This window comes from Dunckerocampus dactyliophorus, chromosome 16, assembly GCF_027744805.1.
Source record: "Dunckerocampus dactyliophorus isolate RoL2022-P2 chromosome 16, RoL_Ddac_1.1, whole genome shotgun sequence".
NCBI classification, from domain to species: domain Eukaryota; kingdom Metazoa; phylum Chordata; class Actinopteri; order Syngnathiformes; family Syngnathidae; genus Dunckerocampus; species Dunckerocampus dactyliophorus.
The window spans coordinates 1982246-1996612 of NC_072834.1; the positions used below are offsets into that span (position 1 = coordinate 1982246).

Below are 14367 nucleotides of genomic sequence, written 5' to 3' on the forward strand. Positions count from 1 at the left end.
CTGTAATGTCTCACATGGTTCCAAAATCAATCCCATACGTTCCAATATGTCTTTGATACACCGTTGTGTTTCCCCTACTAATAACAATAGTAACTGTATTTTCTATGTACGGTAATCCCTCGTTTGTTGCTATTAATTGGCTCCAGACTCGACTGTGATAAGTGAATTTCCACAAAGTAGGATCCCTCAATTGTAAGTCAAATATTTTCATAGTTGGAGCGTAGAAAACCTGTTTCCGATGCTATTTTTAACACCATTAGAGCCTTCTGGACATGGTATAACACACCTATAGTCACCCCTACACTCGTTTACCCAATATGCAGTAGTAGACATAAGAGAAAATAGGCCCTTTAAGACATAAATTAAAACTCGTCGGGGGTTCAAAGTTGCGTTTGAACAACCGCCCGTGTCTTTATCGGTGATTATTGTGCCCGTTGTGAGACAGTTGAAACCTGCGATCAAGTCTGGCGCTTGTGTGTCTCATCAAACATCACAGTAACATTACTGACACCTAGTGACCAGTGGAGAATATCACAGATGATTGCAGCATCTTTGAATGTGTCTTCTGAATGCCTTATATTTGTACTTCAGTTCACAGCCATTTTTATGCTTAAAAGTGCTGAATTTAGGGAAAATATGTTTGGCTATGTTTTGGCTAATAATAGGCAGTGTTGAAACACGAAACAGCATCATTTATTAATGAGTATAGTTTTGAAAAACCACGATGGAGTGAATCCTTGGGGCGAAGGTTTACTGTAGTGCCAGATCTCAACAGAAGTCATTTAAAGACACCTTTCTTATAGAGCAGGTCTATACTTTGCCTTTTTATAAACAAACAGCCTGATCTTGTTTCTTATTTACAGCATGGCAAATCCCCTTTACTAGACTTGGTTTGTACCCGATGATACAGTAGATATCGTCACAAGGTCAGGTTGCCAGGGATAACACAGTCTGACTTGCACTTTCTTATCGATGTGTGATAATCTCTTGTTGCGTTGGTGTGACCGCATCTTGGGGATCTCTGCATTTGCATTTGTCCTCTTGTGTCATTATGATAGTCGGATTCAAACGTTTTCACTGCTCGAGAGGCTATTTCACTTTGATTCAGATGAATAAAGTCATGGCCTTCTGAGCATGTGTTCTTTCCATCTCCTCATTTAGTGTGACCTTGTTTCCAAAGCCCTTTCTGTCTGTCGATGCTGCCTTTTTTTCTTTAAATATTCAAGCACTTTTAAAGATTAAGGTTAGTTGACGACCAGAAAAGCAAGTGGTTTCAATGAGCAGAGCTTTAGTTTGAAAGGTCGTTTACTATCACAGGGCCACCAAAATACTTGAATGAGGTTTGCTTTTATTCTTCAACGCTTTAGTGCCACAGTAAAGAGATCAGTACAATCATAACATAATTACAGTGGAACTTCAACTTAGCGTACGCCCCAGTTAGCGTGTGGAAAATTGATGCCAAAACGTGTTTTTAATCACAAAACATCCTTGTTAGCAGCCTGTTAGCACAGCACCACAATGGAAACAGTCATTGTCCCCCAACTCCGTGGCCCCTTTATGACGTCCTCAGCAGTTTGCTTTGCAGTTCTTTGCTAACTACTACAGTTCTGCCACAAGGCTCTGCTTTTCTTTTGATCATGGCTGCAAAATAACCCACAGTGGAGCCAAAGGGGTGAGGAACACTATTGAAACCAAGATTCAAAGCTCGCCGTATTTGTCAACAATCACGTCTTCAATTAAGGTAAAAGTGACGTTAAATGTTCATTTATCCCTTTCATTTGTCAGTCATATGCAGTTGGAATTTTTTTCTGCGTGTAAAACTATCATGTAATATTTTTGCTTTGTTTTGATTCGGTTAGAGTACGTTTAGGTTCGCGTCTGACCTTCTGGAACAGATGAATGACGCCAAACGAAGTTCCAGGGCCATTTCTTTAAGTGCGTAAGTGTTAGTCATGTCTAGACTACAGTTTTTGCTCCCGAAACTTGGCAACTTTTGCAGGAATAAAGGAATAAGTACGTCTGTAATGTCAGTGCGCTCATCAATTGCAAGAGAAAATGCAATAAATGATTTGACTTTTGTGTTTCAACTGTCTGTCTAAGCCTGCCGATAGTTCCGATACCTTCCCTGCCACGGTGTTCCTCGTCAGACTAAGGTTGGCAAATGCTTGACACGCAAGGCCTGCAGCCTTCATGCACGTTTGAATAAACTCACTGTCGGAATACGGCTTTGTTGCTACTGCCATTTCGTTAGCAGTTAGCTAGCTGACGTGTACTGGCGCTTCAGTGACCTCTTTGCTCTGGATGAAAATTTGACTTCTCGCTCCTCAGTTGTCCTTGCAAGATGTTGTATTTTTCGCCACGGTGTGTCCCCCCTCCCTGCGGATAATTTAGCAATTCTGAGTGTGGAAGTGGTAGGTTTTTGGCTTCTTACTTTGACATTTCTTATCTTCTTCCCCACTCTGTTTGAAACCCTGTCTTAAGTTTAGAATAAATAAATTGGAGGCTAACTAGTTAGCTCGGTAGAATGCTATGCTTAAAGTGGCGGCCGTCTCTTGTGTCCCTGCAGTGATGCCGTAGCCTGCGCGTGAGAGTTGCACAATGCGGTGTAAACGGTGAATAATAGGAGTGTAAAGGTGACCATAGGGGTGTTATTTCATGCCTACAGGGCTCTAATAATGGTAAAACTGTATTTAGAAAGACATAACTGATTTTCTGTTTTTCTAACAATGAAAATATTCCACTTGTTAATATTGAATTCTATTTTGCGGAAATTCACGTTATCACGTTCGGGTCTGGACCCAATACACCGCGATAGGGACGACTGTGGTTTGACAGTCCGTGTTCATTCGGTGGAATGTGTCATTATTCTAATGTAACACATTCCCACAAACGGCATTGGAGCAGTAATGCTGATGGTGTCAGTCTGGCTCTTAACCAAAAAATGTGATAACTCATTCAATCTCGTTTAGATGTAAATCATACAGATTCACAAGTCCTGAATGTAATAATTGCACTGCACTGCTTTGTCTACACACCTTGATATGATCTTGACATTCAATTACCAAACAGCTCTTTGGTCTTCCTTAAGTAGCCCTTTGTGCTGTTTGTGGCGTCGTTTCAGTCATGTACTCCAAAAGGTACTCAGCATTTGATCCCCTGTGTTAATGGAGTGCTACAGTTGTAATGTGTGTTGTTCTTGGTTTGATGAATGTCGCTCTGTGGAGCTGTACACCAGCACATCACAGCACCAGTGGCTCCTGTTTGACTGAAGTTCAATTCTGATGAGGTCAGAGCCCCGGAGGAACACGCTAGCACTCTCCATCTGTCACCACCATGCTGGAGTAACACCGCTCCCAGGCCTGCTTCGCATGTGCATGCTGATATCTTTGCTTGACATTTTTCTCTTTTGCAAAGTCACAGAGGGGACTGCCTTGTCCACGATTAAGCTCTCATGAATTTACAAGTAGCATGTGATGCATGCGGTTGTGACATTTTCTTTATGATCCGACATAGCGTGAAATTTGATATCGATTGAAGTCAAGCGGTGATGAAGCATGTTTTGGCTGCTACCATTCAGTAGAGTGTCTTCTTGTACGCACACGCTTTGTCTTCATTGTTATCCAAGTGTGACTTGAAGAAAAAGACCTCAAGCCAGGGATTTTTTTGGACACAATGTTATCCCTGGAGGGTGGAGGGTGGGTGCATGGACACAATCAAATGTTAACAAACTAAGGGTGGCATAAAAAATAGCTTACGCCAGCATTAAGACAGCAAACAAAGTGTGCTGCTTTTCAAAAGTAAACGTCTTTTGTGAGCGTGTACTCTTGTAATAGAAACCTTTCTATTCTAGTTGAATGCTTTGCTACTGTGTTTATATACTGGTTGAAAATAGCCCTGCAAGTTGATATCATTAAACAATTCAGACATTTCATCCAAAAAGAACTGTGGTTAGTACCCTCATTTAAACCATGCAAACTTTCATGACCGTGCCTTTTAAAAGCATCGGAATCGAGAATCATGAGGAACCGGAATGGAAAGGAGTCATCAGAATTGGAACCAGAATCGTTCAAATTGAAAGGATGCCCAACCCTAGTGAAGAATATGTTTTGGAATGTTATGTTAAGAGAACAGTACGTGTTGTGGACTTCTCACTCAACAACAAACCACATTTGGCCAAAAACAGTAATAAAATCAAATCAAATAATTGCTGCGTGTATATACGTGAGACTTTCTATTATTATGTCACTTGTATTGGGTAATACCGGTGTAAACGTGACTATAGGATTGTTATTCCATGTTTAGAGGGCTCTAATGCTAAAAACATATTTAGAAGGTCTTAAACAAGTTTTCTATGCCCTAACTATAAAAATCTTCCATTTAGAAATCCTAATTTGCGCAAAGTCACTCATCTCGGTCAGGTCCGGAACCAATTCACCACGATAAACGAGGGACAACTGTAATTGTAAAACTATAAAAACCATGTTTTGTGTTAACGTGTGTCTTTCTGGAACGGATGAATTGGATTTACATGATTTTCTTATGCGAAACATCGATTTGGTTAGCGTCCGTTTCGGTTAGAGTCAGACCTTCGGGAATGACGCTAACCAAGGTCCCACTGTACTTCTGATTGTTGCAGGGGCACCCATCAGTTGTTTTATTTGTGTCAAAGCCACACTGAACTTGGAAACGTGGCACATTTCAAACATGAGCAGCTGCGGTGCAGTCGATTAAAGCGGAGTCCTCACGGTGCACGTGGGTGGTATGAAATGAAGGGCTTAGTTGTCAGGCCTTCAAATAGCAGCTAACTAACAGATTGTTATTGACATTTAAAGTACAACAGGAGTCTGCCGCAATTATGTCGACCAAGGCTTTTTCCGCTCATACACTATGTCCTAATGAAGATGATGAATTGTAGCCGAGCAGGCTGATTTTCTTCTTTTCTCGTACGTTCGGCGTAGGATGATGCTGTTGGCAACATTTCAAAATGGCAGCATTTCAAAAACAATTGATTTTCATTGCACAGCTCTTAAAACTGTTTAAGTGCACGTAGAGAAGAATACTTGGATTGATTGGCACGTCAGCGCAAGAAGAGGGTTAATGTGAAATCAAATGTATTGACAGCTCGTTTCTGAAAGGATGAAAACAAATCGCATTTCAAACTGTTTAGAGACATCGGTAGCAAGACGGGCTTTCTTCAAGCTTTTGTCACAGACACAAACATAAACGCACCTGTGTGTAAACACTATACCGTGTGAGTAATGTGTATTTCATTCCAGGCCTCAAGCGTTTATCTGAGCTGAGGGCTGTCACAATAGCAACATTTTCTGGACGATAATTGTCCTGCAGATTGTTGCTAAACGATATTATTGTCAACATTATTTGAGATCATTAATGTGATATTAATACAACCCCTGGCAAAAATGATGGAATCACCAGTCTCGGAGGATGTTCATTCAGTTGTTTAAATTTGTAGAAAAAAAGCAGATCACAGACATGACACAAAACTAAAGTCATTTCAAATGGCAACTTTCTGGCTTTAAGAAACACAAAAAGAAATCAAGAAAAAAAGATGTGGTAGTCAGTAACAGTTACTTTTTTAGACCAATCAGAGGGAAACAATTTTTGGAATCACTCAATTCTGAGGAAAAAATTATGGAATCACCCTGTAAATTTCCATTCCCAAAACTAACACCTGCATCAGATTAGATCTGCTCGTTAGTCTGCAGTTAAACAGGAGTGATCACACCTTGGAGAGCTGTTGCACCAAGTAGACTGACATGAATCATGGCTCCAACACAAGAGATGTCAATTGAAACAAAGGAGAGGATTATCAAACTTCTTAAAGAAGGTAAATCATCACGCAATGTTGCAAAAGATGTTGGTTGTTCACAGTCAGCTGTGTCTAAAATCTGGACCAAGTACAAACAACATGGGAAGGTTGTTAAAGGCAAGCATACTGGTAGACCAAGGAAGACATCAAAGCGTCAAGACAGAAAACTTAAAGCAATATGTCTTGAAAACAGAAAATGCACAGCAAAACAAATGGGAGGAACAAATGGGAGGAAACTGGAGTCAACGTCTGTGACCGAACTGTAAGAAACCGCCTAAAGGAAATGGGATTTACATCCAGGAAAGCTAAACGAAAGCCATCATTAACACCTAAACAGAAAAAAACAAGGTTACAATGAGCTAAGGAAAAGCAATCGTGGATGACTGGATGAAAGTCATATTCAGTGATGAATCGTGAATCTGCATTGAGCAAGGTGATGATGCTGGAACTTTTGTTTGGTGCCGTTCCAATGAGATTTATGAAGACGACTGCCTGAAGAAAACATGCACATTTCCACAGTCATTGATGATATGGGGCTGCATGTCAGGTAAAGGCACTGGGGAGATGGCTGTCATTACATCTTCAATAAATGCACAAGTTTACGTTGACATTTTGGACACTTTTCTTATCCCATCAATTGAAAGGGCGTTTGGGGACGATGAAATCATTTTTCAGGATGATAATGCATCTTGCCATAGAGCAAAAACTGTGAAAACATTCCTTGAAGAAAGACACATAAGGTCAATGTCATGGCCTGCAAATAGTCCGGATCTCAATCCAATTGAAAATCTGTGGTGGAAGTTGAAGAAAATGGTCCATGACAAGGCTCCAACCTGCAAAGCTGATCTGGCAAAAGCAATCAGAGAAAGTTGGAGCCAGATTGATGAAGAGTACTGTTTGTCACTCATTAAGTCCATGCCTCTGAGACTGCGAGCTGTTATAAAAGCCAGAGGTGGTGCAACAAAGTACTAGTGGTGTGTTGAAGTATTCTTTTGTTTTTTTTCATGATTCCATAATTTTTTCCTCAGAATTGAGTGATTCCATAATTGTTTCCCTCTGATTGGTCTAAAAAAGTAACTGTTACTGACTACCACATATTTTTTTCTTGATTTCTTTTAGTGTTTCTTAAAGCCAGAAAGTTGCCATTTGAAACGACTTTAGTTTTGTGTCATGTCTGTGATCTGCTTTTTTTCTACAAAATTAAACAACTGAATGAACATCCTCCGAGACTGGTGATTCCATCATTTTTGCCAGGGGTTGTATATGGCATAATAATGCCAGTACACTGTATCAAAAGCAATAAACGCATTTCTCAAGAGTATTTAACATGGCTCCAGCATACTCCCGTGACCGAGTGAGGACTAGGTTTTGACAAGTCTTGACAGTTTTATCTTATAGATAGATAGATAGATAGATAGATAGATAGATAGCTCTGCAAAAATATCATCATGAACTTAATCACTTATCACAGTAACAATAAATAAATAAATATATATGGAACAGATCCTGTCAAATTTGTAGTGCAATAATACATAATAATAATAATAATAATACATAATAATAATGATAATAATAATGATAATAATAATAATAATACATACTACTACTACTACTACTAATAATAATACATAATACGGTAATAAGTGCAGTCCTGTGTGTGTTTTTATTGCTCCCACTCCCACTTGTGTTGGAAAGCCACATGGCGCGGGGGAGGAATAATCAGCCCGGTCTTTCAGTGGCGCAGGGCAGTGATAGTAATCTGCCACTGAAACTGCTCTTCTGTTGGGAGACGATGCTGTGCATTGGATGATGCTGGTTGTCCGTGATGGAAAGGAGCCTCCTCAGTGTCCTTTGCTCTGCCACGGATGTCAGGCTGTCCGGCTCAGTGCCAAATATGGACCCTGCCTTGCTCCGGCGTGCAGCATCCTTTATTGTTGACAACACAACATTCTCATTTGGACATGTGCTTCACCAGAACCCCATTGATCTCAAATTACTCTACAAACAGGTTGAACAGAAACTATTGTATTTACTGCTAATTCTGTATTCTTGTTTTGGCCTTGCATGCAGACTAAGTAGTACAACTTCCTCTGTCAGCGTCGCAGGGCTGTGTTACACGCTATACAACCCAGCTGTTGTCTTTCCCTTCTGGTTTGTTATTTCGCCGCCTCGTTTGAAAACCTCTTCAGCTGTTACAAACATGTGCTCAGTGATTAGAGTGCCACTGCAAAGAGCAGGTGTAAACCTTTACGGATAAAAAGCTCATACCGCAATCTACATTTTGGTCATTCATGTAGATGATAGGTGTGCACATACAGTCGCCACACATCGCGCTTCAAATTTTGCAGCTTCACTCCACGGTTTTTCAAAATATAGTACCGTGTTTTCCGGTCTAGAAGTTGCACGTTTTTCATGGTTTGGCTGGTCCTGCGACTTATACTCCGGAGCGACTAATATATGCTCTAGGCTTGTGTGCCAGGGTCTGCTACTCCTATCACTCCTGTACCACTGATAGTTTGTACAGGAGTAAACATCAACTCATAAAGACGACTGAGAAGAAAATCATGTTCTGCAGATTACAAGCTGCAAGTAAACTAGTTATGTTATGTCGTTTAGGCTGTAGTTATCTGAATAAGTGTTAATATGCTAGGTTAACATGCCACCTATTCACGTTACATTAACAGACGCCTATTTAGCCTGTTGTTCTCCATTTTATTATTATTACTATAACCTGCCTTTCAACATGAAATGTCTGTTCTTGGTCTGTGATTTTGTGAAATTAATTTCCCCCCCAAAAATGCGACTTATAGTCCAGTGCGAATTATGTGCTTTGTTTCTTCTTCATTGTGCATTTTTGGCTGGTGCGACTTATACTCTTCAGCAACTTATAGTCCGGAAAATACGGCAATTAATCATTCCTGATTCACTGTCGACTACGACCTGTTATTAGTCAAAAATATGCATATTTAAGCAAATTTTACGTATTTTTTGTTTTTTCAAGCATAAAATTTGCGAAATGAACTAAAATACAAACTCACTACATCACTGTTCGAACATCCTGCACTCACTCTATTGCGATTTTTCAATAATTAATGAATGAATTAATTAATGGTCATATTTGTGGTTGAAAATGTACTGCATGTCAGTGCTTCTGATAGCGTTTAGGCCAGCAGAGATGGCCTTGCTGGCCTTGACTGCACACCACTGCAGTATCTAGATACTACAGGCCACACAATATTTTAATTATTGCCACATTTCCAACATTTTGATTGTTCAAATGTTCTGTCTTTTGCTGTCCAGTTAAATAATGTTATAAAGGACGTGCCTCAGTTCAGCAGGAGACGTTTCCACATCCGTTTCTGCCACCAGCTGACTGAGTGCAGGACATTTTCATTGCCATCTAATCTTTGTTTGGTGGCTGAGGGAGATAAATGTTTGTGGATGCTGATTGGAAAATGGTATGTCTGAAGTGGAGCCATGGCTGAAATCGCTTGCTCTCTGTTGTGTGTAATGGCCCCCATGATGATGCATTTTTGCTGATTTTTTTTTCTGCTCAAGAGACCCTTTTATGCTTCACCACACATTGCATGCTAATAGCAGTGCAGTGAGGAAAGCTTCCCTTTTTTGTGTGTATTTGCACCGCGGGGCCTGTTTTATAAGGATAGAGCCCTGCCCCGTTGAGAGCTCAACCTGCTATGCTGACTCTCTAGACCCCTGTCTATCTGTTCAACTGACCCAATGAGACTCAGGTACTTTGGCTCACTCCTCATGAGCAAAGTGCTTCAGCTCTCAGGTTTGATGGGTGTTTTCTCCAGAATGGATGTTTCAGCTCCGTCCAGAGATGTCCAACTGGATTTAAATCAGGGCTCAAAGAAGGCCACTTCAGAATAGTCCAATGAGAGGGTTTTTGATTGTTTTCGGTCACTGCCCTGTTTGAGAACCCATGATTTGTGACTGGGACTGAGCTTTCTGACACTTGGCAACACATTACCATTGGATATGCAACACGATGTCAAATTATCAAGATTTTAAAGAGCACTACTAGAACTCTATGATTTCCGTGTTAACGGAGTTGCGGAATTGGCCAATGAAAACGGAATCTACTGTTAAACGCGGAATCTCACAGAAATTGACATTGTGTGAATGAAATGCTGTCATCGTGAGAAGGAACGTTATTGTAGGGAAGTTTTTCTGCGGCGGACCACTCAATTGTGGCGGAATCTCATCGCAAGCACTAGCCCGCCTCCTTCCGAACTTAACATGTCGGTACGGCAACCTAAAAATTGGTCAAAAGTTGCCAAAAAAAAAAAATTTGAAATTCCCCTCCTACAGGGCGTGAATGAAAGCTAGCGGGGTTAGCTTAGTTTAGCAGAGCATGCTAGTGCGGCCGTGTGTGTGCGACTCAGGCTGTATTAGCGTGTTTACACCGTGTTGCGTTTTACGAGAGGCACGTGTATTCCTGCGAACAGCTCGTGTTAACTTTCAGCAGACATTATCAACACGCACAGCACACTTCCGGCCTTCAAAATGACAGCGTTCAAAATAAGAGCAGTTTGTTGAGGATTTTGTGTGTGCAAAGGCTGACATCCCATAACAGAAGTCAGCCAAGCTACATCCGCTTCTGATATACTGGGCGGACGTTTTCTTTACTGTCACAAAAGTGCACTCTATGCTGGTAAACTAAGTGTAAAAAGTAAAAAAATGGAATTTGGAAAAAAATGAAACGCATTTCATAGGACCCTACACTACCAACCTTTGCATGCAGCAGTTAAGCTAATCAGGCGTCTTTCTTTGTGATATAATTTCCTGCCTTGTAGTCGGTCTTCTTACACAAATGCACAAAATGTCTCCTTTTGTGCGTAAAAAAGCACCAGCCACTCTTCGTACGGAAAATAGTCATGGGGAATCCGGAGAAACTGTGAAAACTATGCTAAATTGAACGCATCAATCAAAACAAGAGTTGCAAAAAAACAAGAACTACGGAGAAGAGAAAGAGCCTCACAGCCAGGTATCCTCAAGGGTAATATGACGAGTTCATGAAGAATTTGCTGATCTGCGTCGGTGTCCATCACCCTTATGCAATTGGCTTGGGATACTGGAAATATGTTAATGTCTGACATCTCTTGTTCTTTGTTCAGTCGGCTACACTGAATGTGTGAAGCGTATAAACACATCAAGCGTGCGTGTCCACACTTCTAGGGTTGATTTAGTTTAGCCCAAAGCAGATCTTCATCCATGTTGTGCAAGCTGTGGAATAACAAGCTGGAGACTAACCGCCAGGCCTTATCACTCCACAAGCAGACCCCATGACAAGGTATTATGCCTTTCACAAAAGCCTGCTGTGTTTACTCTTGGGTTATGGAGTTTCCCTGGAGCGCGCGCCACGATAACCCAGTGCTGCAAATTACACAGAGCAAATTTGTTAGCACATCGGCCAGCTTTCAAATGCCGATCCTGAAGCCGAATGGAAGTCTTTCTTTTAGTGTTTCTTAGATTTCCTGCCACTGTTAGTGTGAGTGTAGTTATCCTGCATCCTGCTCATTTATCTGCTCAACAGGATCATCCCTTGTTTCACTGTCTGGTCCTCTTAATGGGCCGCTTTCTCTGTAATATTGATCCTACACTCAAAGCTTTGTGGAGGACTTTTTGTGTATCTTGAATGAAATCTGGTATTGTAGTCCCAGGGGCCTCTTCTGTCAGGTCCTCCCATTCTGCATCCATAATAGTTTCAGTTCCACAGTCATTTTGGACCCCAGTTTATTTAGATTATGTCCAATACAAGATGACACAGGTAGCTGAACATAAACAAAAAAACCCAGAAAAAAATACTAAATATATACTAAAAACTAAATAATAAAACCTTCCTGTCAATGAAGTCATTTTTTCAGGCAGTAAATACATAAAAGGATGTTTGATGTTCCTCCACCACACTTGTGATTTGTTGTCTGCCACCATTTCTCACATTCAATAGCAGAAAAGGCTGCAGTCTTTGTGTCGTTGTCACACTTGACCTTAGCACTGAAAATACATTATTGCTGATTCTGCAGCCTGTGAAACAAAAACACGGTGGTCCATAAACAGTATAGTCGGCCGTCATCGTATCCTGTGATCTCCATTTTCTGCTGCCCACTATATCATCTTCCCTTGAGTATTAACTTGGAGTTTGGAGTTTGTACAGAAAATGACGTATATTTAAGAGTGACTGGGGGCGTTTATTAACCTCAGAGGGTACCAGACATCTAAAGGCATTCATTTGGGGGGGCCTGTACTATACGTATCTTTTTATGTATGAATGAATATCTTATCATTTTAAACATAAATAAAATCATGTATATTAAATATGCAGGAATGTTTATAATACATATTATTATCACTCACTATAGGCTAGCTTTATTTTCCATCATATACATATATGTGTGTGTGTGTGTGTGTGTGTGTGTGTGTGTGTGTGTGTGTGTGTGTGTGCTCACATTTAAAAAAATATGTGCAATATATACTGTATACTGCGTGAACCCATATTGCACAATACGTGGGAGTTTGCCCAACCAGTCTACACATGTTTTGTGGACTCGGAGAAGGAAATCGATCGTGTTCCTCCAGGAATTCTGTGGGGAGTACTTTGGGAATATGGGGTACCGGACGACCTAATTCAGGCTGTTGGTTCCCTGTATGACCGGTGTCAGACTGCGGTTTGCTTTGTCGGCAATAAATGGCTGCAGGATTGGGTCTCTGCTTTTTGCAGATGATGCGGTCCTGCTGGGTTGCATTGAGCCGTGACCTTCAACTCTCACTGGATCGGTTCGCAGCCGAGTGTGAAGCGGCCGGGATGAGAATCAGCACCTCCAAGTCTGAGTCCATGGTTGTCGCCTGGGAAAGGGTGGTGTGCCATCTCCGGGTCAGGGATGAGATCCTTCCCCAAGCGGAGGAGTTTAAATACCTCGGTCTTGTTCACGAGCGAGGGAAGGATGGAACACGATATTGACAGGCAAATTGGTGCAGCGTCTGCAGTGATGCGGACTCTGCATTTGTCTGTTGTGGTGACCAAGGATCTGAGCCGAAAGGCAAAGCTCTCACTGTACCGGTCGATCTACGTTCCTACGCTCACCGATGGTCATGAGCTTTGGGTAGTGACCAAAAGGTCAAGATCGCAGGTACAAGCGGCTGAAAAAATGAGTTTTGTGCGTAGGGTGGCTGGGCTGTCTTGTTCTCTCTCTTGTTCCACTGTTAGTGTAATGAGCAACCGATGCTGTAAACCAAATGAACATTTTGCATTCTTGACTAAATACATCCATTTGCACCAGTAATTGATGTCTGTGGTTGCTGCAGTGGCCCCCAATGACTGCTTGTCTACTGGTTTACTGGTTCCATACAGTACAGCGAGCGTTGTGCGTGATAAGAACCTGCGACCTTTAATGACGTGTTGTTGCCATGCGCTCCTGCTGGGCCACTCTGACAGGCCTGATAGATGAAATAGCTGTGATGTAAGTTCAACCCCACCAGCACCCTGCCTCTACCCTGTTATTACCTACGTGTGCTTTCAGTGTGAAGCTCATTAGGAATTCAGACCATTCTTTTATGACTACATAGTGAGTGTGTGTTTAGTCTCTCAGATGTCTTATTTGCACTCATCAAAAATGTAAATGCAACACTTGTTTTTGCTACCATGTGATTGTACTGTTTTTTTTAACCAGAAAAGTATTTGTGTTAGAAATCTCTTTGAGTGTTTATTGATGCCACTGGTGCTTATGCTAAGTACATTCTCTATTCACTGGCGTGAAGCATGCTCTCTTTGTTGAGTTGTTTATCACACATTAGTTGCAAGTATGTCTGCTGTGTTAAATACTGCCCTCCACCATCTTCCTCCTCCCAACTTGTCCTCCAAATCAATGCAAATGCAAATGAATTTGTGCTCCGTTGCTTACGGTATTGACTTGTTTCCAATGTGACTCTGCCATTAGTGGCCGATAATCTGTGAGGGGGTTTAGGCCCGCGGGCGCAGGCTGCCCCTGCAGATGCACCTCATGTGGCAGCTGGAGGATGTTAAAGCGTTACTCACGTTGGCTCTAACTGCATGGAAAGGGTCCATGCGGGATCAAGATTAATTGGGGGTATTATTCCGCGGCACCGTGTAGACTGTTCAGTTTTTTTCCTGTTTGTCTTGTCCTTTTCCTTCTTGTCTGTCAGTCACTGATTTCATTTAGTCTTGTTAGCCACCCTGTTCCTTCTCTGTCAGCCAATCAGCACTTTACCTGCCCTTTGGTTCGCCCCAACTGTGTCTCATTTGTGTGATTTATGTCAGTTCAGTCTTGTCAGACTCTCGTTGTTTATGTTGCTCTGCCATTCTTCTTGGTGTCTGCGTCCCGCCTGCCTGCTGTCTTGTGGAGCTTAATTTCCTGCCTGACTGTTTCTTAATTTGGAATCCACGTAATCAATAATGCTACACTGTGACCGAGGGATGTGTGTCACATGTAGGGCTGCCAACCGTCCCTTGAAAAACACAATCGACCCGTATTTACAAACAGAAGTACGCATCCCGT

The 14367-nt window shown here is 41.6% G+C and overlaps 1 protein-coding gene across 13 annotated transcripts in view; it reads left to right on the plus strand.

Annotated features, from left to right (window-relative positions):
• Positions 1–14367, plus strand: part of auts2a (activator of transcription and developmental regulator AUTS2 a) — a 288099-nt gene that overhangs the window by 4966 nt on the left and 268766 nt on the right. The gene's annotated exons all lie outside the window — the stretch shown is intronic.